A 15,895-nucleotide genomic window follows, 5' to 3' on the forward strand; every position below is an offset into this window, starting at 1 on the left:
TCAGGGAAATTCTGAGCAGGTGTGTTAAAATAACTATCACTTTGTGATATGTGCTTAGACATTTGACTATTGGTCCTTAATCTTCCGAGAATATTACCTCTGGAAGCCTTCTCCAAGGAGTTTCTTCCCTGCCTCCACCTTCTCCTAGCCTGCTCATGGCTGCCATCCCAGGGGCTTTATGTTTTGCTTCCACTCTCTGTGACTCTCATTGCCTCTAACAGGAGTCTCCCTAAGGAGCTCACACCTTTACTTTCAGCACAAGGCTCTCCCAGACTAGATCTGTGCCATCCACATTAAGAAGTAAGCCCCTCTCCTGACATGGCATTTGGTTACTCTTGCTGTGTCTATAACATAGCATGATATAAATCAAGACAAAGCATGCTAATAAAAATGAAGTTTAAAAAAAACTGCAGTAATATAACTATTACTGAACTGCTGTCTAAATTATTCCTACATCAAATACAAGAGCTATAGCAGTTAACTCTAAGGCATAATAATTTCCACTTTCTTCTGAAAAAGGGACATATTCAAGCTGTCGTTATATGTTAAGGACCATTTCCCTAAAAATTGGGAGAATATTGTACTATCTGTAATTATGCTGCTTCCCAAAAACATTTCTCCAAAGATCCAAGAAGTAGTATTCCATCTGGAAAACCAGTCATTTCAAATTCAGTATTTCTGCTAATTATTATGGTATAGGCCTTCCAGACATAATTTTAGGTATTCAGAAAAGCATTTTGCTAATGACAAATTAACTCTGAACACTTCTATTCATTATGTGTTGTTGAATTATGGCTTCTCTGTCTTTTACTTTGGCACTTACTTGGAGAAATACATTTTCAAAAATATGTCTTAATTTAAACAAGGAACATAAAAAAGCAAACACAAATATACTGTATATTTACAATTTGTATCATTCCCCTCATCCTTACAAAGGTTTTAAAGGCTTTATTGTTTCCTTTAAATGCAGAAGGTATCAGCAAATCTGTTCCATGATGGGAGAAGATGCAAAATTCTTGTCTCCATGTTACTATTTTCCTTTTTTTATATTATGAATAGAGTTAGTTTTACAGCAATCTATGTTTATATTTTGGATCAATGGATGGGGTGGAATGGGCAGTGAGGGAAAAGAAGATATTCGCCAAGAGAGCCGCGGTGCTGGTCACCCTCTGATTTTTGATACATGTTGTCAGTACCCACAACTTTCTTGCCCCATCTTTACTGAATAAACTATACATTCTTTATGTAGAAGACTTCCAATTTTGGAACCATTCAGTTCTGTACTTTTTCTGATCCTGACCTGTAGGCTGCCCTTTAAATGCTCAGATTGGCAGATTAGAAGCACCACTCATGATGTATAAATTAATCTGGGCTTTCCTAGAATTCTTTTCCATATCTCCAGTCATGTCCACATCTCACTCCTAACATAGTTATTATACAACTTCATTATTCACCACTCATTAATTATTCTCAATATATATCCTTATTTCTGTTTTATCAAAAAGCCCTCGATATTCATGTTTTCTCCTGTAGGATGCCATAAATTTCTATATCCAGACCAATTTTTACCTGTTTCTGCCATTTTGAGATATCACAGAGAATCACACTTTCAAATAAAACTTGCCTGAATCAGAGCTGCTACCCCTTTAAAATTTGCCAATAATGTCAAGGATACAAGTAATCAGGAGGCACAGATGAAACAGACAGAGGTGCAGCAAGTGTCCCTGAATCCGAGACTTCATACCTTAAACCCTGCCCCTAGCGCTTGTCCTGGTCCTGCCTGGATGTGTTTACTAAATCACCTGCCCACAGTGTGATGATGCCTCTCCAATGTAGAAACTTAGTTGAGACACATTCTTTCAATAATCATTTCCTGCTCAAGCTCTTTCCACACATCCTGTCCTCAACCTCATCATGATGCTCTTCTTGACCATATAATTGTTTCTCTGTCTCCTCCATGAGTGGCAAGCAACTTGTAAGTGGAAATTTTTTCCTTTATCCCTAACTATTAGCATGGTACTTGCATCAAGTTAGATTATCAAAAAATGCTCATGAAATGAATGACAGATTAAGGATACATGCTCTCTGATACAATGTAGGTTCAGGAGTAGGACAGCAACACAGAGGAAGTGATGGAAATACAATGTAACAAGAGTTACAACAGATTCAGGAGAGCTGTAAGAATATCAGGGGGAACCAGTATCTCCACCTCAGGTAGGCAAGGGGAATTTCACAAGGGCAGAATAGAAACAAAGCTGAATTCTGAAGAGAAGATAGATTTTTTTTTTCCAAGTGGAGACAGAGGAAGGTTGTGTGGGACAGAGAGGATACCATATCTGAAAACACAATTATCATTCTGCCACGTGCAAATGTGCTGATAAAAATTTGATACTTTATGTGACAAAATATTAAAGCTTTGTGCTTTTGCTTAGTGGTAGAAAGTATCTGGTATTTTGGTATGTACAAGGGAAGTGAATTTAGCCTAGTATTTGTATTACTGTATGATGGAAGAATATATAAAAATCAGTTTGTAATTTGAAGACAGATTTTTTGGTGGCTTATAATGCAATGATTTTTACAGATATGCTGTGAATTATTGACTTAGCAAGCAATTGAGTTTAAAAATTGCTAAAACTAAATGTGTAAGCATTTTATTTCTTATGATGCATGCATCTGAGCACACATACAACTTATTTATGTGTGGAAGAGAAGCAAAAAATGCTATTAATCAAATGCTCAAATAACTAGCAGAAATTTATGTCAATTTCCTTAAAGTTTATGATGACTTCAGAACCTAAAGGTACATTTTTTACTATGAAAATGATTGTATAGTTCTGTAGAAGAAACCAATAAAATATAAACTTGTTTTAACAGTAAGTAGAATATATAGCAGCTGATACATTGATATGTGTGTGTATTCACATATCAAAACCTACAGTTATGTGTGGTGCATTTTAATTTGCAACTAGAACCTCATTCTTTAGTGACCGTTGACATTATCATTGTGATTTAATACTTATCACTGACCAAGTTTGGCAAGTAAATGGTTTGGGAGAAGTAATAGAAGAGATTATGAAAGCTTCCTGTGCTCCAAGTATTTACACAAAAGAATTGTTTGCAGGTTCTTCAGTCACAGGAAGAAAATAGTACAGGAGCCACAAGGATATTTACATGCAAGGAATGTAATGTAATGTAATGTAATCCCCTGTGTACAGAGGATTCTCCATTCTCCATCCCTGGGGAGACTAGAAAGACAAACACACACAATGGAAACTGCATAGAAGGCACATGGAAAGTATCATTAGAATGGTCACTCATAACTTGAGATGATTTTATACCTGCCTACCCCACCAGCTCTCTGGGGATATTTGGCAATAACTGGAGACATGTTTAATTGTCACAAATGAAAGGTGCTACTGTCGTTTAGTGACTAGAGTCTGGGGAGGCTACCAAACATCTTACATGCACAGGCCTTCTCCACCACAATGAGTAAAGCCAGCCTTAAATGTCAGTAGCACAAAGGTTAAGAAATGCTGCACTAGGTCATTATAGATGACAGATTTTGTTTTAGTTCTAAGAAGCAAAATATGTGTGTGTGTGTATATATATATATATATATATATATAATAACTTGGCATTCCCTTAGGAATGTAAAACATAGAAGTTGCAATGAATGAAAAATCTACTTGACATATGCAAAAGAGTATAAAGGACAAAAATGAAAATCTCCTGTAATCCCTGCATCCAGAGGTAACCACTATTACACTTTTAAATTTCTAGTAGTTTTTGTGGTAATATTTGGAAAGGCACTATTAATTAGATGGGGATTCTGTTGCATTGGAGGATGGTATGTTATCAAGGTAAGTCATAAAAATAACAAGACAAATTAGTTCATTTAGAGAAGAAATGTACAGGTTAATGAGGACTTGTGAAGAGACAAACAAGAGAGAGGTGCCAAAGAACATATTCTGAGTGAATTGAGTCAAGTATTGATTGTGACTAAAATATGCATGCCCCAATGGGAATTATCTCCTATAATAATGTCAATTTGTTGGGTCAACAACAGGAGCCACTGTGCGCTTGCTCCTGATGTGGGATCTCTGTCCTTAATGTACTGTACATTTTGATTTAATGCTATAACTAGTACTCAAACAGTATGTTTCACTTTGTGTTTCTATGTGGGTGCAAACTGTTGAAATCTTTACTTAATGTATACTAAATTGATCTTCTGTATATAAAGAGAATTGAAAATGAATCTTAATGTGAATGGAAGGGGAGAGGGAGCGGGAGAGGGGAGGGTTGCGGGTGGGAGGGAAATTATGGGAAGGGGAAGCCATTGTAATCCATAAGCTGTATACTGGAAATTTATATTCATTAAATAAAAGTTAAAAAAAATGTTTAATTAGAAAAGAAAAATAAGCAAACAAGACACAATGGAACTAAACTGTAGATGTCCACTTCAGCTTGGCTGGCAGGGGAGAATACATGCTACAGAATCTTTGGAGAAGATTTTGCATTAGGTATCAATTAGTTTAAATATACCTGCATGAAGGAAGACTTTTGGATCCAGCATGCACTTGTTTCCCCAGGTAGTTTTCTCAACAAGCACCCAGTACCATAGTAATTAAAAACTTGTATCTGTTCTACTTACTGCCATTGCTGCACAGATTTTGTGCTAGACAGATTTTTGTTTTCTTGATGACCCCTTCCAGCTAATTTAGAACAAATGTGAAATCATCAAACACATACTTTCTATTGTTCAATCAATGAGAAGAGTTATAAGACTAATAATGGGGGGCTGGCACCGTGGCTCACTTGGTTAATCCTCCGCCTGCAGCGCCGGCATCCCATATGGGTGCCGGGTTCTAGTCCCGGTTGCTCCTCTTCCAGTCCAGCTCTCTGCTGTGGCCCAGGAAGGCAGTGGAGGATGGCCCAAGTGCTTGGGTCCCTGCACCCTCATGGGAGACCAGGAGGAAGCACCTGGCTCCTGGCTTCGGATTGGCGCAGCGTCGGCCGTAGTGGCCATTTGGGGGGGTGAACCAATGGAAGGAAGACCTTTCTCTTTGTCTTTCTCTCACTAACTCTGCTTGTCCAAAAAGAAAAAAAGACTAGTAATGGGGTTATCTACATAACCTGGGATCAAGCATTTGTTACAATTACATGACTTAAAAACTTGGGACCATAAAACATAAAGATGTGGTAGTCTATTTTTCATTTTGTGCATGAGTATATCATGAGCTTTTTCTCATTTCATTACCTAGTCTTGTAGATGCAATTTTATCCTCCTTGCACACACAGAATTCATCCCTTGGCTCTCCCATAGTTTATTTATCTAATCTCTGTTGTTGAACATATGAGCTTCTTGTAATTCATTTGTCTTGTAGGGTTTTCACACTAAGCATCATTTTATAATAATTGTATTAATTAAGTATATTTAAAATAGATGATGGATGGACAAGCAAGACAATGGATACTTTTGTTAACAATTTTATTGAGGTATAAATTATTAATTACAGAAATGCACCCATTTTAAATATATGATTCAGTGATTCTTAGTATATTTGCAGATATTTAACCATCATCACAAATTTTCTTTTTTGTTTTTTGACAGGTAGAGTTAGACAGTGATAGAGAGAGAGACAGAGAGAAAGGTCTTCCTTCCGTTGGTTCATCCCCCAAATGGCTGCTATGGCTGGCGCAGAAACCAGGAGCCAGGTGCTTCTTCCTGGTCTCCCATGTGGGTGCAGGGCCCAAGTAGTTGGGTCATCCTCCACTGCCTTCCCGGGCCACAGCAGAGAGCCGGACAGAAAGAGGAGCAACCAGGACAGAATCCGGTGCCTCAACCGTGACTAAAACCCGTGGTGCGGGCGCCGCAGGTGGAGGATTAACCTAGTGAGCCGCGGTGCCGGCCGCCCTGCTTTCTGAGGGAGAAACATGAGAAGGAGAGAAGCCCTGTGAAATCCTGAACTATGTCAACTTCTGAAGGGTACACTGGGACAGGGGCCTGTCCTTGAGAGGTTCTTAAACTTGAGCGTCCCATGTCTTTCTGCTCTCCCTTCCCACAATACATACATTACCCCCAAATGGTGAATTCTAATTTGCCTTCAAGATAAGACTCACTTAAAACGTCTTTTAAGTGCCCTTGGATTTCATAAATATGTTTTACTTTGACTTTTATAAAGGGATTTATTTGTTTATTTCTATTTATTTATTTATTTGAAAGGCAAAGTGACAGAGGATTGGGGGTGGTGGGGAGAGTGTCTTCCATCTGGTGGCTCACTGCAACTGTCACATCTGAGCCAGATCAAAACCAAGAGCCAGGAACTCCATCCTAGTCTCTCACATGGGTGACAGGGGCCCAAATACTTGTATCATCTCCTGCTACTGTTGCAGGTGTCTACTGGTACTGTAGTTTTTTTGTTTTTTTTTTTTTTTCCTCTGCCGGGTTCATGTCTCCTGTCCATAAAGACTGAGGAGCATGGAAAAGAAAAGGCATGTAAAGCAAAAGTAGTTTTTTGAAATAGCATAGAAAATGGGGGCTGGCTCTGTGATGCAACGGGTTAAAGCCCTGGCCTGAAGCGCTGGCTTCCCATATGGGCGCCGCTTCTAGTCCCACCTGGTCCTCTTCTAATCCAGCTCTCTGCTAAGGCCTGGGAAAGCAGGAAGCTGAATAGGAAGTAGAAACAGATAGGAAATTGGGAAGAGCCTGGATATTAATGACCTTGAAGACTTCATAGGCTTATTCATGGCCAGTTACACTTGTTTGAAAATTTGCTGTAAAATTAAAATCTACACAAGAGGTATTTCATCATGTTTAGTTGCATAGTTACATAAAAAAGTATGATTATTTCAAATATACTTCTGAAGTTTACTTAATGGAATTAACAATAATTTGATATTTCACCTTCATTTAATCATATACTTGGAATAACAGGAAAAAAATTATAAAACATTTTCTTTGTTTCATCTACAAACAAATATGTGTGTGCAGTGTGTATGCATGTGTTTGTATACGTGTATGTGTGTGTGGATAGTTTTCCCCACTAAAATAGCCATATAGTTTTCCATGTTTCTTATATTTTATTTCCTATTACTACACATGGCCTTATGATACAAGTATATTGTGCATTTAGCCCTTAACTCATTTACTATTGTGGTATCTATCTTCAATGTCAAGTATGCAATAGAAAACAATTTTTTTTATTAAACTTTTATTTAATGAATATAAATTTCCAAAGTATAGCTTATGGGTTACAATGGCTTCCCCCCTCCCATAGCTTCCCTCCCGCCCGCAACCCTCCCCTTTCCCGCTCCCTTTGCCCTTCCATTCATGTAAAGATTCATTTTCAATTCTCTTTGTATACAGAAGATCAGTTTAGTATATATTAGGTAAAGATTTCAACATTTTGCCCATATAGCAACATCAAGTGAAAAAACTACCATTGGATTACTAACTATAGCATTAAATAGCAACAGGTCCAAAAAGATGAACTATGTGGATACTCTTTCCAGAGTGAATGTATTGGTCTAATCACATGAATTGCTGAAAAGAGCCGATGTGTGCACCTTAGAAAATTCATAATGTACTCCTCTGATTATCTGCATGACTGCCTCCCATTCCTCCTTAAGAATACTCTCAAATACTAGCTTCCCGGGAGGACTTATTCTACAACAAGTTTATTTAACATTATACTATCAAATATTCCTTTGCCAACATTCATTCTCTGCTCTTCACAATATTTTTCTCAGATATACACTTCTGACATACTATGTATTTTATGTATTGGTATATATACTGTGTCACCTGTCTAGATATATAATTTGTAAGGGCATTTTGGGGGGTATTTTATTTACATGTCACCACCCCTAGAAGAGTGCCCCAAAAATTCCAGGAACTCCACAAGTGTTAAATGAATTAAAATTAATGATTGTGGCATACATGTGTCTTGTTTGCCCGGATTTCAAATCTAAGCAAGTTAAAGTAAAACTGCAAAATAGTTAGCGTCTGCTTCTATGTATTTTATGCAACTTGTGAGAGAATGTAAGACATAGCTGAGTGGCTCTTGTTAGGGCCTGTTCTTTTTCCTCAAAGAAATGTTTAGATTGCTTAACTGCAGTCAGGAAATTGGGCCCCAGGAGCTCAGGTTTAAGAGAATATGCAATGGATTTGATTTATCATTTTCTACTTCCCATCTTTGAAGGATCTGCACCTGTAACAAGACCATACTGGGGCCGGCGCTGTGACACAGCAGCTTAACACCCTGGCTTGAAGCGCCAGCATCCCATATGGGCGCCGCTTCTAGTCCCGGCTGCTCACTTCCAATCCAGCTCTCTGCTATGGCCTGGGAAAGCAGTAGAAGATGGCCTGAGTCCTTGGGCCCCTACACCCACGTGGGAGACCTGAAGAAGCCTCTGGCTCCTGGCTTCGGATTGGCGCAGCTCCAGCTGTTGCAGCCAATCTTTTTTTTTTTTTTTTTAAGACCGTATTGATGGTCTACGTAACAGGCAGAGGTGGGTCCAGGGTGTAATAGTCAGGCATGCAGAACCATAGGCACCCCTCATTCCTAGCAAGGAGGTTTCAGGTGTGCTGAGGAGCCTTTCTGTTCTTTACCACCTCTGCATGGAATGGACAAGTGACAGCTTACTTAATTTAGTAGAGAGAGCTGTGAACCCAAGCTGTCAGTCCACAAAGCAATTTCAGACTCTTCTACCACCTGACGGAGAAAATGCCTAATAAAGTACAGTGCCCATGGCCCCTTTTCCAAGATGCAATACACCTATTCAGGAATATTTCCCTCCCAGGAGTAGAACCTTTTGCTTTTCATCCAATTACCCTGGATTGAGGATTAACAAGGCATTCTTTCCTACTTCGTCAGCGTGTAAACTCTTTGGATAACCTTCTATTCTGTTTCAGTTAGGGTGGTAAAAGAAATACGGTCACATTAGTTAAACTAAATATTTTTTTTTTCCTGTCAAGTAAAATGAAGTTCAGAGACAGCTGCACAGGGTTATCAAGAACCTGCCTCTTCCTATCTGCCCCATTCTGTGGCAAAATGGTTGCTTTTACAACCCGGTGTATCTTGTCTATGTCCTTTCTAGATACTGAAGGAAGGGGAGATAGAGAAACAAAGAAGCAAGGTAAATGTGGTAAGTATTTTCAACTGAAAGCATTATCATCCTCAACAAAATAGGAGTTTACAGTTAGCAAGAAAAAAGCAAGGAGAGTCAGTATTGAGTAAACAAGAAGCACAGTATGACACAACCTGCTGTGTCTTCTTCATCGCTACACCCTCTTAGTTATTCTTTCTGTTGCTTACGTCCCTCCCGGGTTTCCATTCTACTGTGCCATCCTTATTCACATCCCTCCATCTCATGTGTATGTAGAACATACAGCACTATCTGCATAGCTGACCCTCCTCTCCTATTCATGCTTTCACTCTCAACCCTTCTTCCAAAAGGAGTGCTGTATATCCCTCCCTCACAGAGAATTCTTCACTTATTAAACGGTGCAACTAGTCCTTAGTCTTATCATCAAGGCCCTCAGACTCAATCCCAGCTTCACATAACCTTAACTACTCAGCTGATGCAAGCTGATCCGCCAAGCCAGTCTCCAATGTTTGTTTTTACTCAAATACTGACAAGTTTGTCCATATCTGTACCATTTTCCATTTAGAATGCCTAAGTATACTTTTCATTTAAGAAGTGTTTCACTTGATAGATTTTCTAAAATAATTTACTTATAAGACATTGGATTTCACATTTTCAAAACGATAGCAAAAAGACATAAAGGGAAATAAATGGAGGCTCCTTCTAGAAGCGGAGAGCACTCTTTTTGGAAGTTTGCTGAATATAATTTTATTTCCAAAGTGAAGAACATAGATGTGTGAGTCCCAGTAGAACCCTTTTTTGCTAACCACATTCCTACTTACCCATGCTCTGCTCTTTTGAAAATTGACTCTTTTCACAAAAATATTTCAAAGACAGAAATATGGTAGCTTTGGGGATTCATTAAGTCTATTGTTTTATAGGAACTGTACAAGAACTAACCAAAACTTTCTGCGCTATGTTGAAATTAATTATCGTATGTTTTGCCATCTCAAATAAAATTAAAACCATCAAAAAATAAAGATCTCTTCAAACTTCTTTCCTTCATCATTTCCCACTGTTCCATTTTAGTGTTGCCATGAACACAGCACTCCATACTGCTCTGCAATTTAGGTCTTTGTACTCATCTCCAATATCATAGTAAAATGAAAGTTGTCATACAGTTTAATAGACTATTTTTTGTGAAAATTCTAGATCTACAAAAAAAATTTTGAGAAGATAGTGTAAAGTTCCCATTTAGCCCATACAGTTTCCCTTATTACTGACATCCTATCTTAGTATGGTACACTTATTATAATTAATGAAATTATGCTGATGTATGATTAACTGAAGACCATGTTTATTCATATTTTTCTTATGTAATTTCTCTGCTCAAGCAGCCCATCCAGGACTCTACCATATATTTAATTATAATGCCATCTTAGACTTTTCTTGGCTGTGACGGTTTTTCAGAGGTTCCTTGTTTTTGATGACTTGGAGAGTTTCGAAGGGGTGTCAGGTAAAGGGTATTGTAGAATGCTACTCTATTGGAATTTGTATAATGCTTTTCTCATGAGTGTACTGGGATTATGGGCTTGGGGAGGAACATAGAAGTGAAGTATCATTTTCATCACATCATCAAAGGTGCATACTGCCAACATGGTTTACCACTGTTGATGTTGATTTGGATCATCCAGCTAAAGCAGTGTTTGTCAGCTTCCTCCACTGTAAAATTACTCTTTTCTCCCATTTCCATGCAGTTCTCTTTATAACAAAATTACCATATTACCATATTCAGCTCACATTGAAGTAGCATGGGTTTCCACTCCTCCTCCCTGAAGGTAGAGTGCATACATACATTATGCATATATGTATATATGTATATATGTATATATGTATATATGTATATATATATAAAATGAATCTGTGTATATATATATATATATATATATACACACACACAGATTCTTCTCCTCCATGAATTGCTCTATTCAATCATTTACTTCTGTCAATATGGATTTATGGCTATTCTATTTTATTTTATACTTGGATTATAATCCTTTTGTGGACAGCATGTTTTTGTGTTCCCAAATTTATTTATTTAAGCCCTAGCCCCTAATTTTGAATTGAGGACATTAGAGAGTAATTAGAGAGGACATAGCCACAGATCTGGGAATTCACCATGGCCACGGATCTAAGTATCTACCATGGCCATGGATCTGGAGGATCCATCATGGCCACAAATCTGAAGATTCACCACAGCCACAGATCTGGGGAATCCACTATGGGCATGGATCTGAGGATCCATCACAGCCATCTGAGGACCCATCATAGCCACAAATCTGGGGATTCACCATGACCACGGTGAGGATCCGGCATGGTCACCGGGAGCCTGCAGGGCATTGGAGGACATTAGAGAGTAATTAGATTTTAAAAAGAACATGAGAATGAGACCCCCATGATCAGATTAATGACCTTATATAAGGACAGGGTAAAGAACCAAGCTTACTCTCTCCACCAAGTAAAGACACAGGAGAAGTAAAGCCAGGAAAGGGCCTTTCCCATAAACCAAATATTCTGACACCTGATCGTGTACTTCTCAGGCTTCAAAACCATAAAAATAAATATCTGTAGTTTAGCACTCAGTCCATGATAGTTTTCTATGATAGCCCAAGCTGACTAACAGAAATCCCATGCTATTCTACTTTGTTCCTCAAATTGTTCCAACATTTGCTGTTAGAAGTTATTCTGATGGACGCCATAGCCCTAGACATATCCCCATGTGTTTTTGAGCACTTACACATTTGGGGTCAATATATGGTCTTTTTGGTATGTCATATATTTCCTGCCCTGGAATCAGCCTATTATCCTTGCTCCCCTGTTTTATTTTATTAGAGAATAATATTAGAAGCAACGACTTGGGTATTAGGTGTTCCTACTGAGTCATAAGTGTGCTCATCACTACTAGGAGTCATTTATTTTAGGCCCTCTCTGCTAAGAAAAAAAAGGAAATCTGTGTGTAGACTGCCCTATTTATTGATAATACATGCCCATGTATCTATAAATACTTCCATAAGTAACTAGGTTTCAGGAATGAGGAAGCTTTTTATCTGTCAAAGACCATTTGGATATTTATAACATCATTCATGGGCCATACAAGATTATCAACTTAAAAAAATTAGCCTGCTATTTATTTAATGAGCTTTTAATTTATTTATATAAGGTAAACAAATTTCATGTATTTCATATATACAGATTTAGGAGCATAATGATACGTTACCCTCCCTCCCACACATGTTCCAACCCTCCTCCCTCCTTCCTTTTTTATTTTTTTAATTTTTACAATGACACAGTTTCAGTTTATTTTATAATCACAAGCTTAACCCTCCACCAAATAAAGAATTCAACAGGTAGTAAGTAGAAAAAAAAAACCCACTGTTTTTCAACAATAAAGACAAGGGCTGTATATATTATATACATGCATTAATCAAATCTCAAAATGTCAATTTCACTCATATAACACTTTTGTACTGTGTATATTAGTTACCACAGATCAGGGAAAACATATATTTTGTCTTTTTGGGATGTATTATTTCAGTAAGCATAATGGTTTCCAATTGCATCTGTTTTTGTTGCAAAAGACAGGATACTATTCTTTTTATGGCTGAATATTATTCCATAGTGTATATATATCATAATTTCTTTATCCAGACACTAGTAGATGGACACCTGGGTTAATTCTGTACCTTTCCTACTGTGAATTGAGCCAAAATAAACATGGAGGGGGGGACAGATAACTCTTTTGTATGCTGATTTCACTTTCTTAGGGAAAAATGCCTAGGAATAGGATGGCTGGGTCACAAGATAGATCTATTTTCAGATTCCTGAGGAATCTGTTTTCCATAATGGTTGTACTAATTTATATTCCCACCAAGACTGCATTAGGGTATCTGTCCCCCCACATCCTTGCTAGCATTTGTTATTTTTTCAATTTTTGGATGATAACTATTCTAAATTGGGTGAGGTGAAACCTAATTGTAGTTTTTATTTGCATTTCCCTGATGGCTAGTGATGCTGAGTGGTTTTTTTTTTTTTCCTGTGTATGTTAGTCATTTGAGTTTCATCCTTTGAGAAGTGCCTGCTCATGTCCTTTGCCCATTTCTTAATTGGATTATTTGTTTTGTTGTGCTGAGTTTCTTGATGTCTTTATAGATTCTGGATATTAGTCTTTTATCAGTTGCTTGGTTTCCAAATTTTTCTCCCTTTCTGTCAGTTGCCTCTTTACTTTTTTGAGTGCTTCCTTTGCTGTACAAAAGCTTCTTAGATTGTTATAAGCCAATTTTTCAATTTTTGCATTTATTGCCTGTCCTTTGAGGGTCTTTTCCAAGGAATAGTTGCCTATGCTAATGTCTTGCAGAATTTCCCCAATGTTTTACTTTAATAATATTTTAATATTGGATTCATGAAGAGTTGATTTTTGTATAAGGTGTAAGGTAGGGGTCTTGTTTCATACTTCTGTACAGAGATCCAATTTTCCCAGGTACATTTTTTGAAGAAATTGTCCTTGTTCTAGGGATTTATTTAGTTTTTTTTTTTGTAAAAGATTATTTTTTTGTTGATGTGTGGACTGATTTCTGAGGTTTCTATTCTATTTCATTGGTCTACATTTCTATTTTTATGCCAGTACCAGACTGTTTTGATTATAATTGCCCCATCATATTTCTGAAATCTAATATGATGCCTCTGACTTTGTTTATGTTGTTTAAACTTGCTTTGGCTACTTTGGGTCTCTTCTGTTTCCATATGAATTTTAGCATTATTTTTTTCTGGATCTGAGAAGAATATTGTTGGTATTTTGATTGGAATTGTACTGAATCTATAAATTGATTTGAATAGTATGGACATTTTGAAGAAATTAGTTCTTCCAATCCACAAACATGGAAGATCCTTCCAGTTTTTTAAGTCTTCTATTTCTTTCTTCAATGTTTTGTAACTTTCATTGTAGGAATATTGGCTTAATATCCCTGGTTAAATTTTTTTCTGAAGTATTTAAATCTTTTGTAGCTATTGTGAATGCTACTGGTATTACTAGTTCTTTCTCAGCCATGGCATTGTATACATTGTCTGTTTATACAAAAGCTATTGATTTTTGTATGTTAATTTTATATCCTGCAACTTTACCAAACTTTCTCATGAGTTCTAATAGTTTCTTAGTGGAGTATTTTGGTTTCTCTATATATAGAATCATGTCATCTGCAAACAGTGATAATATGACTTTTTCCTTTCCAATTTGTATTCCTTTGATTGAGTTTTGAGTCCTGTCTGTGATTGCCTTGGTAGAGCCAGAGGAAATGACTTAGGTTCTCCACTGCTGGTTATTATGTATATCAAAGTGAACATGAATAATGCATCTTTAATTCATTACCTTGTATCCAACTGTAATCCATTACTACATAGATTACTCTAGTCCCCTCTGCTTGCATATCTACAAACACATGTTCCAATGGTAAGAAATCTGGTTACTGTGTGGTGCTATCAAATTACTTAACTGTTCAATTCCATTATACATGTATAGTAGTATCAGAATTGTTAATCTGAGAAGGCAGAAATACAGAGAGAGAAGTAGAGACAGAGAGAAGGAGAGACAGAGAGAGAATTTTCCATCTACTGGTTCACTTCCCAAATAGCCACAACAGCAAGGGTTAGGCCAGGCTGAAGCCAGGAGCCATGAGCTTCTTGAAAGCCTTCACAAGCGTGCTGGGGCACAAGGACTTAGGCCATCTTCTTCCACTGCTCTCCCAGCCACAGGAGCTGGATCAGAAGTGGAGCAGGTGGGACTGGAACTGGCACCTATATGGGATGCTGGCACTGCAGTTGGAGGCTTAACCTTCTACGCCACAGCGCCAGCCCTGTGTTTTTGCCTTTAATCTTAGAAAATGCACTTCATGTTGAATGATACTTGTACCAGCACCTTTAACTCCACTATCTTCAGTGAGGTTGTTTCATGTATTTGTTTTATTTATTTATTTATTTATTTATTTATTTATTTATTTAAAAGAGTTACACAGAGAGAGGAGAGAGAGAGAGAGAGAGAGAGAGAGAGAGAGAGAGAGAGTCTTCCGTCCGATGGTTCATTGCCCAATTGACAGGAACGACCAGAGTTGTGCCAATCTGAAGCCAGGAGCCAGGAGATTCTAACGAGTCTCCCACACAAATGCAGGGGCCCAAGGACTTGGGCCATCTTCTACTGCTTTCCCAGGTCATAGCAGAGATCTGGATTGGAAGTGGAGCAGCTGGATCTGAACCAGCGCCCATATGGGATGCTGGCGCTTCAAGCCAGGGTGTTAAGCTGCTGCGCCACAGCACCAGCTCCCGTTTCATGCATTTGTAAGATTTTTAGATTGTCTCATCACAATCTGCATTTCTTTCTGCAACATTACCTTAACCTCTTTCATATTTTTTTTTAATCAGCGTGCATCCAGATTCATTCTGCTTTACTACTCTGTGGCAACAAATTATGTCTGTGTCCGCCATTTCAGAACAGTCCAAAAATGCCTGAATACACTAAAATTTCCCTTGTGCTTCACTTATTTAATCCCCTCCTCTCCTTTGGCAATCACTGAACTTTTACACTCTGTAGTTTTTTCTTGTATAAAATGTCATCACTGTTACCACATAATATGTAGCCATTTAAGACTGAATCTTTGTATTCATTTAGTAATATGCATTTAAACTTCACTAGTCTCTTCATGGCTTGATAGCTTACTTAATTTTATTTCTGTATGGTATTATGTTATACGGATGTAATACA

The sequence above is a fragment of the Lepus europaeus genome, chromosome 3, assembly GCF_033115175.1.
Source record: "Lepus europaeus isolate LE1 chromosome 3, mLepTim1.pri, whole genome shotgun sequence".
Classification (NCBI taxonomy): Eukaryota; Metazoa; Chordata; class Mammalia; order Lagomorpha; family Leporidae; genus Lepus; species Lepus europaeus.